We start from the raw sequence: 20,175 nt of genomic DNA, 5'->3' as shown, positions 1-20,175 counted from the left end.
GGGACGACCATCCTGGTTTTCCCAGGGCTGGGGGCCATTCCTGGGATGCATGAACTTTTAGGACTGAAATCAGGACCATTCCGGACAAAGCAGGACAGTTGGTGTTCCAACCTAATGAACCCTACTCACAGCCTGAAAGATGCTGCTCAATATGGATAACGTTGGGGTACCTGGGATTGAGAAAAACAAGGATCTTTGCTTTCATGAAGGTAGAAAGGCTGGAATCTGCTGCTTTATCACTGTTACCCCACCTCCACCTCCAATCCTATGTGTGAGCTGATCTTTAGTAAAATTGCATATGTTGCACCAGGATGTGGTGGACCTATAATTGCCCTGTTTTGTAATACCCATGAGTCTATATAAGAAGGATATCTGTGCTTTTCCTCCAGATAAACTAAAGCTTAAGAAATCTATGACCCACTCAAAGTTCTAAAAGAAGAATGCTGAAATCAAAGAGCATTAATCACTATTAAATCAGAAAAAGTGAAAGTGTTAGTCACTCAGTCGTGTCCAGTTCTTTGCAACCTCATGGACTGTAGTCTCCCAGGCTCCTCTGTCCATGGGATTCTCCAGACAAGTATACTGGAGTGGGTTGCCATGCCCTTCTCCAGGAGATCTTCCCAACCTAGGGTTCTAACCTGGGATTCCTGCATTGCAGGCAAGAAGCACCCTCTCCCAGAGCTTGGTCAAACTCATGTCCATTGAGTCAGTAATGCCATCCAACCACCTCATCCTCTGTCATCCCCTTATCCTCTTGCCTTCAAATCTTTCCCAGAATCAGGTTCTTTTCTAATGAGTTGGCTCTTCACAATATGTTGCCAAAGTATTGGCGCTTCAGCTTCAGTATCAATGCCTCCAATAAATATTCAGGATTGATTTCCTTTAGGATTGACTGGTTTGATCTGCTTGCAGCCCAAGGGACTCTCAAGAGTCTTATCCAACACCACAGTTCAAAAGCTTCAATTCTTCGGTGCTCAGTCTTCTTTATGGTCCAACTCTCATATCCATACATGACTACTGGAAAAACCATAGCTTTGACTATTCACACCTTTGATGGCAAAGGACCTTTGCTTTCTCCCACACTCATGTACATTTCAAGTTGTCACATCTGGAAGAACAGGTTTGAATATGTTTGCATCAAGAGCATCTCTAAATTGTGACTTGCATTCTCCAGTCTGGGTAGATTTGTGAGTCACAGGTTAGCAGTGTTTTCACTTTGGTGACTGGTTGCTGGCATCTGTGTGTACGTGCAAGCACACCCCATCTTAAATGGGAACTCGGGCTCCGGGAGAGGAGAGCAAAGCCCACAGTTTACATTCAGGACCCAGGACAAACCTCTCCAAACCATAGGCACGCAATTAATGTTCTCCAAAATGAATGCAATTGCATACTTCATTCTTGGGCCTTCATAGCTGTTTATATGATCTTGTAGCCAGTTACCAGAAATAGACTGAAATAGGGAAAACACAGACAGATCCAAAAAAGAGAATTGGGCTGGTGGATCCTGTGTTCCTTTTGTGACCAAAACAGAGATCCTTTAGTGGCTGTAGGGTCCCAGGACCTCAGGGGAAACCCTTTGAGAAAAATATCCCCAAATGAGAAGTTATATCATTGGCCCCAACACACTGCCACTTCACCTTTGCAAAAGTCTCCATTCTAGATTTGTATTGCAAAGCCTTGAAATAGAAGACGCCATCACACGCGACAGATTCCCGCACAGATCTGTAACATGCGTTGGTTATGGGGCTTTCTCCCTAAGAGAGAAGGCAGCATTCTGAGTGAGGACTTTGGGGGAAAATATGTCCTGGAGAAGGTGTGTTTCACAGTCACTAGGTCATGATGCAGAACCTGTTACAAGCATTCCATCATTGGTTCTTTTAACTCCTCTAAGCCATAAGAAATTGAAATTGGAGGTGACAAAGGGTTCCCATTACTCTCAATAAGTAACATTTTACATATACTGACCATAGGCTTCTGGCAAGCTGCCATTAGCCAAAAAGACATAGCACTCTTAGACTAAGAATAATTCTGTAACATAACACAAACTATTTCTGTGTTGTTTGTTAAAATAATCTTATTCCCAAGAGGTATCTATAAAGTCACGGAATTTCTGGCTCAATTAATTCAACTTTTGTGATAAGTCAGTAGTCCTAATTCATGGAGTCAGAGAAATTTGCCGGTGCACATGCATGCTCAGTCGTGTCCAATTCTTTGCAACACCACGGGCTGGCCAGGTTCCTCTGTCCATGGAACTTTCCAGGCAAGAATGCTAGAGTGAGTGGCCATTTCCTACTCCAGGGGAATCTTCCTGACCCAAGGATTGAATCTGCGTCTCTTGTATCTCCTGCATTGGCCAGCAGAATAAGACAATCTAAAATTAGGATTAGAGATTCCCCTGGTGGTCCAGTGGTTAAGACTTTGCCTTCCAGTGCAGAGGGTGTGGGTTCAATCCCTGGTCAGGGAACTAAGATCACACACACCTTTCTAGCAAAAAAATCAGAACATAAAAAATAAACAGTATTATATTTTAAAAAATTCAATAATGACTTTAAAAATGGCCCACATCAAAAAAAAAAAAAAAAAAAAAAAACAACCCAAACGTTAAAAAAGTAAAAAATAAATGTTGGTGGGTGGATCAAACACACGTCTTCTGCATTGGCACATGGATTCTTTACCATGTGAGCCCAAAATAAGGTTGAGAAAACCATTTACTTAAAGAGCAAAAAGTCTTCCCTAGTAGATCAGACCGTAAAGAATCTGCCTATAATGCAAGACATCTAGGTTGAATCCCTGAGTTGGGAAGATCCTCTGGAGGAGGGCATGGCATCCCACTCCCAGCATTCTTGCCTGGAGAATCCCATGGACAGAGGGGCCTGGCAGGCTACAGGTCATAGGATCGCACATAGTCAGACAGAACTGAAGCAACTTATCATGCTAAAAGAGCAAAAAAGAGGAAAATGAGCATCTCATAAATTAGTTTGCTAATCAGTTTGTGCTTAATGATTTCATGGACTCTAATTCACTGTAAGATTGTGTGCTCAGCATACCTGTCAAAGTGTCAGCACGAAAGTGTGTTTTTTCAATGGAAGGATGTTTATTGAAAGGTCTCACACTCACACACACACACACACACGCTATCCCCACCTTAACGTGCAATAGATCAGCATGAGTATCTCATGTTTTTCCCATGAAACTGGTTGTTGGTTGGCATTTCAAAATATATCTCATTTCATATTGAGGAGAGTAATACTGTCCACCTGGAAATATTCACCACACTGGCCAAAATAAATACATTTTAAAATTCAAAAGACAAAAAAAAAATTTCAAAAGATGAGGGTGACATATTTTTCATTTTTGCCTTCAGATTTGATGAAAATTAAGAGCAGACTTTAGAAGCAGATACTATGATTTCGTAACAGGGGCAAAAGCATTTGCAGTGAAAAGAACCCTTTGGGACGTTCTCGCAGTTTGTGAAACAATGGTTAGGGTGGAATTCATCTTTCTGCACGTCAAATGTTTAAAAACAGCTGGTTTTTGTTTGGGGGCTTTATTCCTGAAAGAAGCTTGTTCCCTCCCCCAAATTTCCTGGCATCCTAAATGGCTTTTGCTCATGCCATTTGGGAAATGCAATTATGATTTCCTGATTTATTCATCTATTACAAATTTCATAAAATAAATGAGAAATTCATGTCCATCATTATGGCTCCCTGATAGAAAGATGACTGACTTTTACAGCCTGGCATAGGGAACAATGCCCTAGAAATATTCCTTTTTATTATTGCCCGAAACATACAGAAAGTGTTTAGAATAATTTCTCTTTAGTTGAATGAGAGAAAAACCTTTAAAATACTTAACCATTTCTAAGGTAGCATGGTTGGACAGGTAGTAGGTAAGACCCTTTGGACTATAGTCTTTCTCTTCTTTCTTGTGAGTTTGAGTTTTTCTCTGCCTTTGGATCTGATGTTCATTAGAAGATTTCAAGAAACCAGATGTCACAAACGTCTGTCCAAGGGTCTGAAAATTTCAAGAGTTTACTTTTGTAGTCCTTTGCTTTGGGCCTTAAAAATACAAGCCTTTTTGAAACTAGATGTGGTTCCTAAGAGAAATACAGTAAAACAACAACAAAGCCTGCTCCTACCAGTGAGATTTGTGAGTGACAACACTTAAAAAGGTCAAGGACTTCAAGTTATAAAAGGAGGTAACTTACATACACATTGTTCATTAAAATAATTTTTCATCTAATTAGGCAAATTAAAGAGAAATAGATTAAGGGTGGTTATCTAGTTTTCAGTTAAGTTTTTGCTGTGTAGCAAATTATCTAAATAGTTGTCATCCAGTCCCAGTTCTTTATTCAGAGCCCAATGGCGTGAGCTAAAGACCCCCAGGGAAATCCCATTCCTGTCATATTTTAGATTCCACGTATAAGTGATATCATGAAGTATTTGTCTTTCCTTTTGTGACTTACTTCACTTAATATGATAATCACTAGGTCCATCCATGTAACTGCAGATGGTACTATTTCCTTCTTTTTATGGCTGAGTAATATTCCATTATATATGTTAACTGTAACATATATAATATTGTTACTTGTTGTTCAGTCACTAAGTCATCTCCAACTCTGGACTGCAGCACACCAGGCTTCCCTGTCTTTCACTATCTCCTGCAGGTTGCTCAAATTCATGTCCATTGAGTTAGTGATGCTATCTAAGCATCTCATCTTCTGCTGCCCTCTTCTCATTTTGCCTTCAGTCTTTCCCAGCATCAGGGTCCTTTCCAATGAGTCAACTCTGCATCAGGTGGCCAAAATATATGTATGTACCACATCTCCTTTATCCATTTATCTGTCAATGTATGTTTAGTTTGTTTCCACATCTTGGCTATTGTGAATAGCACTGATATAAACATAAGGGTGCATATATCATTTTGAATTATAGTTTTGTCCAGATATATGCCCAGGAATGAGATTACTGGATAATATGGCAACTCTAATTTCAGTTTTTTCAGGCATCGTCATCTGTTCTCCATAGTGGGTGCCCCCCCGCACCTTTTTTTCTTGACGGGACACAGACAAAGGCTTTCCTGACAGACTGGATGGCAGAGTGACAGAAAGGGGAGTCTGGGATGACTCCAAGGTTGCTAGTCTGAGCAACTGGAAGGCAGACACAGTCATTAACAGACTTGGGAAGAGCTGTGATAAATTGGCTTTTAGGGAAGTGTAGAAATTCAGTTTCAAATACTTTGAGATATCTTTTAGGCAATCACATGGAGATGTTAAGTAAGTACTTGAAGATGTGAGTCTGCTCTCCTAGAGTGAGGAGAGCAGTCCAGGCTGGTTTTATCTGGGAGTCATCAGCATATAGATCGTGTGTGTGTACATGTGTGCTCAGGCGGGTCCAACTCTTTGAGATCCCATGGACTGTGGACTGCCAGTCTCCTCTGTCTGTGGAATTTTCCAGGCAAGCATACTGGAGTAGGTTGCCATTTCCTTTTTCAGTGGATCTTCTCCACCCAGAGATCAAACCCATGTCTCTTCCATCTCCCACATTGGCAGATAAGATTCTCTACCACTCTGCCACCTGGTAAGCCCGATATAGATGGTACTTAAGGTCATAAAACTAGATCCCATCTCCACATGAGCGATACAGGGGGAGAAGAGAAGAGGTTCAGGGTGCAGCTCTGGGCAGCTCCGACCTAACAGATCAGAGGGGAGGGATGAAAATAGCCTGGGAGGCTGAGCAGGGAGGAAAATGAAGAGGCAAATGTTCTGGAAGCCAAAGGAAGAAACCCTTGGAGAAGAGACGAAACTGTACCAAATGCCACTGATAGATGAAGTCGGTGAGAACTGAATGTCAACCTGGGGTCTAGGCATGGGGAGATGTTTGGGGATCTTAATCAGAGAAGTTACGGTGGAGGGTGGAGCAGAGACCTCTAGCAAATTGAGAGTGAAGGGTAGGAGAGAGACTGAAGACAGAGAGATCAGACAAACCTTTGTTGTTGCTGTTCGCTTGCTGAGTTGTTTCTAAGTCTGCGACCCCGTGAACCGCAGCACGCTGGGCTACCCTGTCCTTCACTATCTCCCGAAGTTTACCCAAACTCAAGTCCATTGAGTCAATGATGCCCTCCAACCATTTCGTTCTCTGTCACCCCTTTCTCCTCCTGCCCTCAATCTTTCCCAGCACCGGGGTCAAACATGATGAGGATTTTGCTGTAAAGGAAAAGAGAAGTGGGGTAGATAGAGACTTGTAGGAGGGGTGGAGCTAAATATGCTAGTAAAATGGGCCAGTGGAGAGAAAAATTGAGGAATAGAAGAGAAAAGGAAAAAAAAAAAAGAAGAAGAAGAGAAAAGGAAGAATCACTGAAGCATGTCCATGACTGATGAGAGAAAGTGGGTGGGCACTTGTGACCAAAGGGAGGTGCTGTTATTTAATAAAGGCATGGAAATTTCATCTAGAAAGAAACTTTTAGGGCAAAGGTGGGCAGAAAGGACCACAGCTCTGGCTCAGGCCCCCTGCTGAGTCACCTGGGTTCCAGAAGCCCAGAGTCAGCAGGTGAAATTGAAGGTCACCTTTCCTGAGTTATTTGACCTTCAGACTCACCCAGCAGGTTGGGAAGTAGAAGGCCACATAGGGAAACAGGCATTGGGAAATGAAAGGACAGAGATTCAAGGGATCCTAACCAATGAGGCAGACAGGGGCTGAGAAGTACAAGTGTGAGGCTCACACTGCTTGAACAGGAACCTCACAAGTGAGTCTTACAAGCTGTATGACTTTAGACACATCACCCAACTCTTCTCAACTTCTGTTTGCCCGTCGGTAAGATGCTTATACTAATGACATCTCCCTCACCAGGTTAATTTGAGGATTCAATAAGATAATCCATGTGAAGAGTCTACAAACCATGGTAAACACACATTTCAGTTCAGTTCAGTTCAGTCGCTCAGTCGTGTCCGACTCTTTGCGACCCCATGAATCGCAGCACGCCAGGCCTCCCTGTCCATCACCAACTCCCGGAGTTTACTCAAACTCATGTCCATCAAGTCGGTGATGCCATCCAGCCATCTCATCCTCTCTCATCCCCTTCTCCTCCTGCCCCCAATCCCTCCCAGTATCAGGGTCTTTTCCAATGAAAGTTCAAGCTGGTTTTAGAAAAGGCAGAGGAACCAGAGATCAAATTGCCAACATCTGCTGGGTCATCAAAAAAGCAAGAGAGTTCCAGAAAAACATCTATTTCTGCTTTATTGACTATGCCAAAGCCTTTGACTGTGTGGATCACAATAAACTGTGGAAAATTCTGAAAGAGATAGGAATACCAGACCACCTGACATGCCTCTTGAGAAACCTATATGCAGGTCAGGAAGCAACAGTTAAAACTAGACATGGAACAACAGACTGGTTCCAAACAGGAAAAGGAGTGCATCAAGGTAAGCACACAGTAATGCGCTAATACCACAATTGTGATGCTGGTTGTGTTTATTTACAAATTCACTGTTTTTAAAGTGAAATTCACAGAAACAGAATATTTCATAGTCACATAAAATATAAAGCTTAACCCTATTAAAGTGTACAATTCAGCCACATTTAGCAAACCCACAGTGTTACACAACCATCACCTTTATCTGGCTCCAAAATATTTGCGCCACCCCAAAGGAGGAGCCCACACCCACTAAACAGTCATCGTCCGCTCTCCCTCTCAGCCCCTGACAACCACCGTCTGCGTTATGTCTCTACACACCTACCTGTTCTGGATATGTGAGATGTGACAATTTGTCTACTTTCTTTCACTTAGTTTAATATTTTCAAGGTACATCCATATGTAGAATCAGAACTCTATTTTGTTTTAATGGTTGAACAATATCCCACTTTACGCATATGCCACATTGTGTTTACCATTCATCTGCTGATGGATAAGGCTTGAGGCTACTGTGAATAGTATTGCTATGAATATTTATGTGTAGGTATTTGTTGGCATAGCTGTTTTCAATTCTTTGTAGTGGGTACCTAGAAGTAAAATTACTGGTTCACAATCCTATCATTCTGATAGCGGAAAACAAGACTTTAGAAGATACAATTTCCACTAATTCATTCACTGCAATCTCCAAAGGCCAGGGGGCCAGGTCACACTATTCTTTGCATCCTCAGCACCCAACACAATGCCTAGCACCTAAGGAGAGCTCAATAAATGTTTAACTCAACAGAATTGTCATCGTGGAAACAGATTATTTTATAATGAGCTAACATGTAAGATGAGAGAAGACCACCTTGATGGCCCAGTGGCTAAGACTTCCTGTTCCCAATGCAGGGGGCTTGGGTTTGATCCCTGGTCAGGGAACTAGATCCCACCTGCCACAACTAAGACTCAGCACAGCCACATAAGAAAATTTTTTTTTTTTTTAATGAGAAAAGCGACCTAACAAAATCTCTTTGTATCTTGAGATGCAAGTCTCCTGGTCCATTGTGTCATTCTATAATCCACAGTATGAAAACAGTGTGGAGATTTCTTAAAAAGCTGGAAATAGAACTGCCATATGACCCAGCAATCCCACTTCTGGGCATACACATCAAGGAAACCAGATCTGAAAGAGACACGTGCACCCCAGTGTTCATCGCAGCACTGTTTGTAATAGCCAGGACATGGAAGCAACCTAGATGCCCATCAGCAGATGAATGGATGAGGAAGCTGTGGTACATATACACCATGGAATATTACTCAGCCATTAAAAAGAATTCATTTGAATCAGTTCTAAGGAGATGGATGAAACTGGAGCCCATTATACAGAGCGAAGTAAGCCAGAAAGATAAAGACCATTACAGTATACTAACACATATATATGGAATTTAGAAAGATGGTAACGATAACCCTATATGCAAAACAGAAAAAGAGACTCAGATGTATAGAACAGACTTGTGGACTCTGGGAGAAGGCGAGGGTGGGATGTTTCAAGAGAACAGCATCGAAACATGTATATTATCTAGGGTGAAACAGATCACCAGCCCAGGTTGGGTGCATGAGACAAGTGCTCGGGCCTGGTGCACTGGGAAGACCCAGAGGGATAGGGTGGAGAGGGAGGTGGGAGAGGGGACCGGGATGGGGAATATATGTAAATCCATGGCTAATTCATTTCAGTGTATGACAAAAACTACTGCAATGATGTAAAGTAATTAGCCTCCAACTAATAAAAATAAATGGAGAAAATAAAAAAAAAAAAAAAAAAAAAAAAGAAAAGCACATGTTTATATATCCTGCCTTATAATATGGATACATACACAGAACATATATACCATAGGAAAGCACTTTATTAAATTTTTATGAACATATTGTGAGAACTAACATTTAATCCTCCTGTATGTGAATTTCTACTTCTGGACATATTAATTTCTTGTCAGAAAATGAGGCAGAGTTTTCCTCCTGGCACAACTTTATATGCTTTTTCTCTACGTTTGCCAAGAGAACTGGAGATACAACTGTAAGTGTTGTTTCCTATTTAGTGTTTGTTGTTGTTGTTGTTTTTATATTTGTGCTAAAATATAGCACAAATTGACCCACAGCAGTGGTTGCCTAATGCTCACATATACCAGACCATACCATACTGTGCTATACTTATACATGCTATAATTTTAGAATGAACTTGAATTACATTTTAATGAAAGGGCTAAACCTATACATTTTCATAGAAAATACACCTTGAAAGTGCATCTCAGGACTGTATGCATTCGGATTACAAAACGCAAATTCATGTGACAGTATGCTGTCAAGTTGTGTCTTGATTCTATGCCCTAGAAATAGAAATAATCAAAGAAAAAACAGATATGCAACTCAGAGAATTTGGAAAATAGAGGAAGGAGACAGGCAACTTTGAGAGGAGACAGGAGGGTGAGCCCCAGGAGGACAGAAAGAGGGAAAGGTAAGACAAATAGGGATAAATAAGCAGGGGCAGATTTAATCAGAAGTCCAGAAGTAAAGAGCCTCTTGATGAAGGTGAAAAAGATGGCTTAAAACTCAACATTCAAAAAATGAAGATCATGGCATACAGTCTCATCACTTCATCCCAAATATAGGGGAAAGAATTAGAAACACACAGATTTTGTTTTCTTGGGCTCCAAAATCACTGCGAACAGTGGCTGCAGCCATAAAATTAAAGACGCTTGCTCCTTGGAAGAAAAGCTATGACAAACCTAGACAGCATAATCACTTTGCTGACAAAGGTGCATATAGTCAAAACTATGGTTTTCCAGTAGTCATGTACAGATGTGAGAGTAGGCCCATAAAGAAGGCTGAGCCCTGAAGAATTGATGCTTTCGGACTGTGGTGCAGGAGAAGACTCTTGAGAGTCCCTTGGACTGCAAGGAGATCAAACCAGTCAATCCTGAAGGAAATCAATCCTGAATATTCATTGGAAGGACTGATGCTGAAGCTGAAGCTCCAATTCTTCGGCCACCTGATGCAAATAGTCAACTCATTGGAACAGCCCCTGATGCTGGGAAAGATAGAGGGCAGGAGGAGAAGAGGGCAACAGACAATGAGATGGTTGGATGGCATCACTGACTCAGTGGACATAAGCTTCAATGAACTCCGGGAGATGGTGAAAGCCAGGGAAGCCTGGCGTTCTGCAGTTCATGGGGGTCCAGAGTCCAACACAACTGAGCGACTGAACAACAACCATAACAACTTATGATGGAGCTGGAGGAACAAGGGCTGGGAGAAAGTGGTTTGGGGCGCTTGGTAAACATCCCAGATATGAGCAAGAAAATACCCTTTTGCACTGAAAAATAAGAAAATCGTTTTCACATTCTTTGCTTAGGAGTGAGAGCCAAAGAACAGCAGACCTCCTGGCCTGGAAGAGATTTTCGAAAGAGTGTCCTAATGGCTTGCTTTTGTGTTTGCTTTTCTTCAAACCTCTGGAGGCCAACTCCTGTTCTCTCTTGGCAGCTCCAGCAAGACTTATTCGCCGTGACTTCTGATCGCAGTTATGGACATGAAATCCCTCCTCTTCAATTTGAGTTCACGTCCACTAATTTGGTCCTCCACCAAACTGACAAGAACCTGGCTCACACTCCCCACGTTAAGACCTTACATTTTTCTAAAGGTCAGCATGAAGCCTCCCTCGGCCTGTTTTTCTTTGGGCCGAACAATCCCAAATCCCTGGACCTTTCCTCACTGAACTAACTGCATCCTTTGCAATATTTTTGTGTCTCTTTTCTTCACATCCATTTTTAATAGCAGGAACAAACAAGCAAATGTTTTCTAGCAGAGTTTGGACTAAGGTGAAACACTTAGAGGAGGAAGACACATGCAGAAAGGATTCTCTAAGCCATTCCTGCTTTACTTCTTAGCATCTCAGTATCACGGGCTATCGCATTTCTGAGGAAATTTGTTTTTGTTCAGCCGCTAAGTTGTGTCCGACTTTTTGCAACCCCATGGACTGCATGTCAGGCTCTTCTGTCCTTCACTATCTCCCGAGTTTGATCAAATTCATGTTCCTTGGGTCGATGATACTATCTAATCATCTCATCCTCTGTCTCGTTTAGTAAACTGAGTCCACTCCACACAGGCCATTTTGCCACTAAACATGTCTCTGTGATAATCGCAACAGCAGCGGGGCTATGTCTAACTTTGTCACCCTTTGCTAAGGGCTCATCAACACACATCTAGGACGTGTATAAGGCGAGTGAGTGAATGTTAACTGCTCACTCTTGTCCAACTCATTGCAACTCCATGGACTGTAGTCCCCACGTTCCTCTGTCCACAGGATAGGCAAGAATACTGAAGTGGGTTGCCATGTCCTTCTCCGGGGGATCTTTCTGACCCAGCAATCAAACCTGTGTCTCCTACATTGCAGGCAGATTCTTTACCATCTGAGCCACCAGGAAAGCTCCCAACTAATCCTCACTCACTCATCAGCTCCCTACGTTGTAGGTCAGTCCTTACCCATGGTTGACAGCAAATCACGTAGGCTGGGAAGGGTCTGGAAATTAGCTGAAAAGATCTGACTCCCAAGTGCTGAAGCCTGCAGCCGGCTCTCTGAATTCCCACTCTTGAGATGTTTCCAGCGCTGTATTCCCTATTTGGTGTCTCTGTGGATTGTAATTAACGTTATCTCTTTTTATAGCTATTTACTAAATTTGTATTCCTCAGCGAATATTTGCTTCAGCAACACTCCAGATTTATCAAAGTCATTTCCAAGTTTATGCCGGCTCTCCATCTAGAGAATTAGCAACTCCATCTAAATAAGTAACATCTGCACTTTTGGCCAGAATATTTTCATTATCTTCATTCCTAATAACAGAGACTTTTTAAAAAGTTGAAACTCGAAATTATGGACGTGAAAAACAATAAGAGCTGACGTTGTCTGCCAGGCATTGCTGTAGGCGTGTTCATCCCTTAAATCCTTTACCCACCTCTGCAACCCCAAGAGGTGAGTACACCTGTTCTCTACAGTGTTATAGCCTGAGGCACAGCGACGGTGGATAACTCGCCCAAGGTCACCCAGCTGGAAATCTGGCCCCACAGCTTTACAAGCAGACTTAGATTCAAAAGCTGTTCTGTGCATATCTTGTTGCCAGTTCTCTTTTAAACAATTTCTTTATCATAAGGAATTTTGGGGGAGAAAATTGGATCATTTGCCAAATGTAATTAACTCATTTTTCTGCTAATGGTAATTTAGATTTCTAAATTTTTGTTGTTTGGAAGAAAAAGCTATTTTTCATTTGTACTGTTAGGGGATATATATAATATACATATAAAGATATATAGACATATATGTGTACTTCCATATAATAATATATTACATATAATATATATGTAAATATATAAAATATATTTAAATCTTTATATACATGATATATGTATGCTGCTGCTGCTGCTGCTAAGTCACTTCAGTCGTGTCTGACTCTGTGCGACCCCATAGAAGGCAGCCCACCAGGCTCCCGCGTCCCTGGGATTCTCCAGGCAAGAACACTGGAGTGGGTTGCCAGTTCCTTCTCCAGTGCATGCATGCATGCTAAGTCGTTTCAATCGTGTCCAACTCTGTGCGACCCTAAGGACAGCAGCCCACTAGGCTCCTCTGTCCACAGGATTCTCTAGGCAAGAATACTGGAATGAGTTGCTGTTTCCTTCTCCAATGATATATGTACAAATATATAATATATATATATTATATGCTAGTATGTACCTCACTGAGCTATTTTGAGGATTAAATAATTATTATAATTCATGGTACATAATTGGGCTTTATTGCTGAATAAATGTTAGCCAATATGCACGAGATGTGCTGAGGACGTGATACAGATTCTAAAATGGGTTTAAAAGCGTAGCATCTTATATCTGCCTTCAGGACTAATGAAAGACATAGAAGAAAAACAGAAGGTAGAGGATAGTTTAAACATGTCTGTCCCAAGTGGAACATATGAAGCGCAGGTTCCTCGAGGCTGCCATAGGAGCCAGCCAGCAGACACAAGAGGATAGCATCAGTGGCATCCCGAAATGGAGCCCCCAGCCATTTGGACAGTGAATCCAATGGACAGCGCTTGACTGTCTCGGCACAAGGATCTCTTCCAGCCTTCACACGTTTAACACAAAATCGTGATGTTGACACACAGCTAATCAGTAATCACTGGAATGAAAACCAGCGTGAACAGAGGACGTCACTAACGTGTTTACAGTGTGAATTTGGGCAAGTTCCTTAGCCACCCTCGGTCTTCATTTCCTCTAAGGACATCGCTGTCCGATAGACGTACACCTTTCATGCTAGCCACGTAGTGTTAAATTTTCCAGTTGTATTAAAGGAAACTAAAAAGAAATCAACAAAATTCACTTTAATAGTGTCCATTATTTAACCTAGTATATCCAAAGTAATATTTCATCATGCAATCAATAATAAAAATTTATCAATGACATATTTTATATTCTTTCTTTCATAGTAAGTCTTTGGCTTGGTATGTATTTCACACTTAGAGTACATCTCAATTAAAAATGCTGTGGGTTCAATAGATGCATATGGTTAGCAGCTACCATGTTGGATTACATTAGTCTAGGGCAGCACACCTAATTCTTAGGAAATAACTGATCCTAACAACAGACTTTAGGGATGGGGACAATGGCAAGGATGAGAGCTCTATGCCATTGGTCCATATATGAAAATTTAAAACACATCAGTAAACGAGTTTTTCTTTTTTATTTAAATTTATTTATTTTTAATTGGAGGATAACTGCTTTACTATGTTGCATTGGTTTCTGCCATATATCAACATGAACCAGCCATAGGTATACATATGTCCCCTCTATCTTGAGTCTCCATCACAAGTAAATGATATTTTATCTTGCCATATAATAAAGGAGTAAAAATTTAAACTCGGATCCCAGGAGGACTTCTATCAAAAGGAGGCTCCCATAAAGAGCCCTCAAAGAGGCTAAGTATTAGGTAAATGAATGTGACCTTTAGCTGAAGAAATTGAGTTGGTTCTCCTTAAAAGGGAGCTATTAAGCTATCTTCTATTTCTTTACCAGCATTTGTAATTTAGCAAAAATCTGTATGAGAATGTTCATAGCGGTTCTATTCATATTAGCCAAAACCCAGAAATAAGCCAAATGTCCTTCAGTGGGTGAATAGTTAAACAAAGTGGGGTATGGACACAGCATGGAATATAACTCAGCAATGAAAAAGAGCAAACTATTGAGACACATCAATGTGGATAAATCTCAAGGGAAACACGCTGAGTCAAAAAAGCTCATCTCTGAAAGATGACATATCTTATGACTCCATTTACACACTTTCAAAATAACAAAATTATGAACCTAGGGAACAGGTTTAGGGGTTGCCACCAGGTAGGGGTTGGTAGAGGGGAAGTTGGGTGTGGGTATGAGGAATAACATGAGAAATTTGGTGCTAAGGGCACAGTTCTGTCTTCTGATCACAGCTGTGGTTACACAAACACCCACACGTGATAAAACTGCACTGAACTTGATACACACATATGCATACACCCACACAAATGAATGTTTGTAAAGCCAGTGAAAGTTGAATAAAATTCTACGGATTGTCCCAACTTCAGCTTCTTGATTTTGCCAGAGTCCCGTGATTATGTAAGACGTAACCATGGCAGGGAGGCTAAGTGATGAGTAAGTGGGCCCTCCCCATTTGCTCTCAATGCCCTATGAACCTATAATTATCTCATTTTTTTTTTTTAAAGTACATGTTGGTACTTTTTAAAAAAGGTACTTCCCCGGTGGTCCAGTGGCTAAGATTCTGTGCTCCCACTTTAGGGGGCCTGAATTTGATCCCTGGTTGGGAAACTATACCCTACATGCCACAGGTAGGTGGTCACATGCTCCCACTAAAAGTCCTGAATACCACAACTAAAAGATTCCGCATTCTGCAACGAAGATAGAGGATGCAGCATGTAGCAGTTAAGACCTGGCATAGCCAAATAAGTAAATAAATAAAAATAATTATTTTTTAAAAGTACATGCAGGAAGAAAAGATCTTTAGGAAAAGCAGGAGTCGCTGGGCAAAGTCAGGTTCTACAGATAGTGGCTCCAGTAGCAAACTCAAGAATGGGCCTCACAAAAGCCCAGTGAAAAAGAAGACACACACTAAACATCTATACCTTAGATCCAGAAATCAATGAGGGGGCACAAAGAGAGAAATTACCGGTTTTGTACAAACCCAAACAATTCTGATCCCAGACCCCTGTTCTCCAGTTATAGGAGTCTGGTGGTGGTGGTGTAGTTCCTAAATTGTGTTTGATGCCTTCCAAATCCACAGAGTATGCTTTAAGGCCTGAAGGAGCCAAGTTGTATGCTGCCCATCATAGGATGATGCAACATCTAATTTTAAAAACCCACAATAAAGTCATGGCAGGGAAAGGCAGTTATGAAATCTATACAATGTGATTGTTTTTCTGCTTTCATTAAAAGACAAATTACAATTAATCTGTTTCTTTTGAGGCCCCTTATTCTTTCCAAGTGTATGCCAAAACATTGCTTTTTTAATTGGGTTATCCTTTTCCTAATGGTAAAACATTCATAGAGCTGAGGCTTAAATGTTGGTCTAATTAAAACTAAACCCTGAAATTTTGCACTTGGAATGCAGTTTGCATTGTTTGGTCTGTGCACTTTCTGACCACTAGAGGGCTCCTTTTATTCTTGGTAGTAAAAACCCCTAGTAATCTTTCGTTTGCTATTTACAAACAGCTTGGTGGTGTTGAGTGCCAAAGAGTTGATGCTTTTGAACTGTGGTGTTGGAGAAGACTCTTGAGAGTCCCTTGGACAGCAAGGAGATCCAATCAGTCTATCCTAAAGGAAATCAGTCCTGAATATTCACTGGAAGGACTGATGCTGAAGCTGAAACTCTTAATATTTTGGCCACCTGATTTGAAGAACTGAATCATTTTAAAAGACCCTGTTGGTGGGAAAGATTGAAGGCAGGAGAAGGGGACAACAAAAGATGAGATGGTTGGATGGCATCATCGACTCTATAGACATGAGTTTGAGTAAACTCTGGGAGTTGGTGATGGACAGAGAGGCCTGACATGCTGCAGTCCATGGGGTCACAAAGAGCTGGACATGCCTGAGTGACTGAACTGGTGGTGTTTAGCTGCAAAGTCATGCCCCACTCTTTTGTGACCCCATGGACTGTAACCCACCAGGCTCCTCTGTTTATGGAATTATCCAGGCAAGAATACTGCAGTGGGTTGCCATTTCCCTCTCCAGCGTATCTTCCCAACCCAGGGATCAAACCTGTGTCTCCTGTATTGGCAGGCAAGTTCTTTACCACTTGAGACACCGTGGAAGCCTGCAAACATCTTACAAGGGAAAAAAAGAATGATAAACCCAGTGGCCCATTCAAATACCAAGACTTGAGTGATTATACAGTTTTGGAAAACGTGGAATTTATGGAAAACCGCTGTGATATATACTTCAAAGCTCAGTTTCCTATTTTTAAATTTGGCATTCTACCTGATGGAAAGGAGCCAGCCGCTTGTAAAGCGTGTTCATGCTTTCATTTCTTAGTCAGTGAATGAAGTAGAGCCAAGCACCATCTTTATTTTTGTTCGCTTTATTATTAACATATCGAGCTCAGCATATTGCTGTGGTTCAATAAAAGTGCTACGGTCAACAGCCCCTTATTCATTATTTAAGATAATTCTGTCCTGCTAGAAAATGAATCTCCCTAAGTATATCCCCTAGGCCCACACTCACCCCTGCTTATATATTTCAGCCCATTTGATTTTAAAACAAATGTTTGGGAAGAAAGGCTCAAAAGTCTCTCGAGATGTAACCCAGAGTTTTAGAAGACAGTTCAGAGTCCAGGTTCCTAGAATGTTGGAAGAAGCTGTGAAGAGGACATGTTGACTTGGAAGCATATTCTTGTTTTCAGGATTTGCCTGGTTCATCCTCAACCCTACCTGGGGTTGCCCTCTCTCCAGAGGTGCCTCTCCTAAAATTTAGGTCCTTTTCCTCTGTTATTTGACTACTGATGACAGCTATTGGGTTCAAAAGATAGATACCCGAGTAAGCTAGAAGTTGACATTATTTTTCGAGTCATTGTTCAATTTACAGAGCTCTTCACATTCTATTAACGTTTTGCAAAACACGTGCATGAAACAGAAGATGTATTTCTTGCTAGCCATCAGTCCCAAAGTTTCCTTGTGAACCGAACTGAAAAAGTTTTCATCAGATTTTTTTTTTTTTCTTAACTTGAAAATAAAATTGAGAACCAAGTCCATGAATATCCTCCACCTGTAGCTCTTTTAGGATGGACCTAGGATTAATCATCCTGGCCCCCATATTCACACTCTTTGTTGAGAAAAATCAGAGCAGCTGGCACCTTCTGTGTCCAGCCTTGCTTTGCCTCCAAAGTCAAGAGGGAAGAAGCCATGAGGAAGGTGGGGACAGAAGCTGAGCCTTAACAGGAGGGGAGCACGGAGATGCTGCTTCAATCCCAACGCTGCCCCCGGGTCATGTGCTGTGAGTTAAGCCAGATAGAGGGGATTCTGGGAAACGACCAAGATTTGCTTTGGGAATACGGGATACGGATAATGGTGTGAGTTGCTCAACAATGCGTATGCACTTACTGCCACTAAACTGTACAGTTAAATATGGTTAAAATAGTGTGTTTTATGTGACTTTCACCACAACAACAACAAAAAAAACATTTAAAAAATAACAATGATTTGCCTTGGGGAAGCATGGTCGGATTAAAAAGCACAGTTGCTGGAAGCAAAATCTGTGGCTTGAATGGTTAAAATTCAGCGCTTTCACTGCTGTGGGCCTGTGTTCGATTTCTGGTTGGGGAACTAAGATCCCATAAGCGAGCAGCTGGGTCGAAAAAAAAAAAAAGAAAACTCTGCGGCCTGTGCTAAGGTCACCAACTAGAACCCTGAGTTCCAGGTTTAAGACCTGACTCATGGGGTTTGATGAGCGTGTTTGTGTAGCATGTTCGTATGTTCCGTGTGTGATTTCTTAGAGGCTACTGAGTCCATCGTGAAATAAAAAGCACCAGGAGCCCCGCCTGCAGGAACAGTGAACACCACCGTGTAAGCCACACCTTTAGGCAGAAAATTAGGTCACTGGGGGCCAGAGCTACAGCCCAGATCTGGCTGCAGGGAGGACTGTGATGATGCTGGGGACAGTCTCTCTTGTGTGGCTTCCGCATCGGATCCAGTCCTCCCCAGCTGGGGCCTGCACGGTGGGAAGCGAGGACAGTGGGTTTATCAATCATTCCTTTCTGGACTGCTTGCTTTCTTTCATAAAGTCTACAAGACCTTTGTGTGTGTGTGCGTGTGTGTGTGTGTGTGTGCCATTTGTGCTCCTAGTTGCCTAGTCAACCCTCTGAAGAGCTGTTGCCAAGGCTGGAATCTCTGCGAAGGGAAGCGGGGACAGAGCTGGTGCACGGTATGGAGAAGAGGCTGCTGAAGGGACAAGCGGCCAGATAAATACATCACTGGCCAAGCAGCAGGGGTCCCTTTTGACCCCTTCACATAACAGACTCTCAGTACCGGAATGTCCTCAAGGTCATCTGAGGGACCACATGACCATCCGAAACTAGACCTCAACATTTTTCCTAAAAGGTATTTAGACAGAGAAAGCATAATTATTTCTTCGGAGGGCGTCTCAACGTTGCAAGAGAGACAGCCATTTTTATCTTGAGAAGTTCTTTAATGGACATGGGACAGTGACAATTTGCCAAAGATGACAGAAAGTCTACCAAAAATCCAAGTGTTTTTAACTTTTCACATATTTTCTTTTCTAAAGAAAGCTATCTGGTTTCTTTGCAATAGGCTGTAGTTTGTCATGTTTATGAGATTTATTTTCTTATTGGACCAAGAGTTTGCTGGGGATGGGGAAAAAAAGGCTTATGGAACTTTTTAAACTCTACTCAAGCAGTTAGGGTTATTAATTCCCATGAAGAAAAATATTTTTTTTAAAAGAACTGATTCACTATATTATAACCTTGTGAATAAACATACCAAGGCCCTGAGTATGAGGAGGAAGTGCATAGAATTAGTAATGAATAGGTTGGAAGGAGGAGGGGCCGGCAGTTATTAAGCACCCAGTGTGGCTAGAGATTATCTCATTGTATCCTAACCATAGATAACCCCATTTTATAGATGTGGAAACTGAGGCATGAAGATAGTAAGCAAATTGTTTTGAGTTCACACAGATAACAACATGATAGATCAAAGATCAGAACATAGATTGATTAAAAAAAAGAAAGCCATGCTCGCTTCGGCAGCACATATACAAAAATTGGAACGATACAGAGAAGATTAGTATGGCCCCTGCGCAAGGATGACACGCAAATTCGTGAAGCGTTCCATTTTTTTTTTTTTTTTTTGCGTTCCATATTTTTATGTGTGCACAAAGGTGGAGGGAGATGGGTTGGTAGAAATAGAGTGGCAGAACTAAAAAAAAAAGAAGAAGAAGAAAGGCTTCCTGCTCCAAGCACTAAGATGGAAAGAAAACTAGCTCAGATATGGGGGTGGGGGGTGGAGGGGGTTGTTCTAAGTTTCAAACCCAGCTCCCTGTGGTTGATTATATGAGTGTAGGGGAAATGGCTGGATTCATCTGGGTGTCTGCTTCCGGAGAGATTAAGGTCCTTAACGTCAGGCAAGATGCAAATCCATCACTTTTTTTGGATAAACCTATCACTTTTGGGGGCTCCTCTGGTGACTCAGC

General features: G+C 41.7%; 1 long non-coding RNA gene and 1 other non-coding gene across 2 annotated transcripts in view; both read left to right on the top strand.

Moving 5' to 3' along the window:
* Positions 1 to 20,175, top strand: part of LOC139038238 (uncharacterized) — a 136,531-nt gene that overhangs the window by 85,459 nt on the left and 30,897 nt on the right. The window lies entirely within an intron of this gene.
* On the top strand, positions 19,717 to 19,823 carry LOC139038324 (U6 spliceosomal RNA). The gene has a single exon (XR_011491317.1). It is a non-coding gene; the product is annotated as a U6 spliceosomal RNA (small nuclear RNA).

This window comes from Odocoileus virginianus, chromosome 14 (genome assembly GCF_023699985.2).
Source record: "Odocoileus virginianus isolate 20LAN1187 ecotype Illinois chromosome 14, Ovbor_1.2, whole genome shotgun sequence".
Taxonomy (NCBI): Eukaryota; Metazoa; Chordata; class Mammalia; order Artiodactyla; family Cervidae; genus Odocoileus; species Odocoileus virginianus.
Note: the sequence above shows the minus strand (reverse complement) of the source record. Positions and strands in the feature narration are given on the sequence as shown.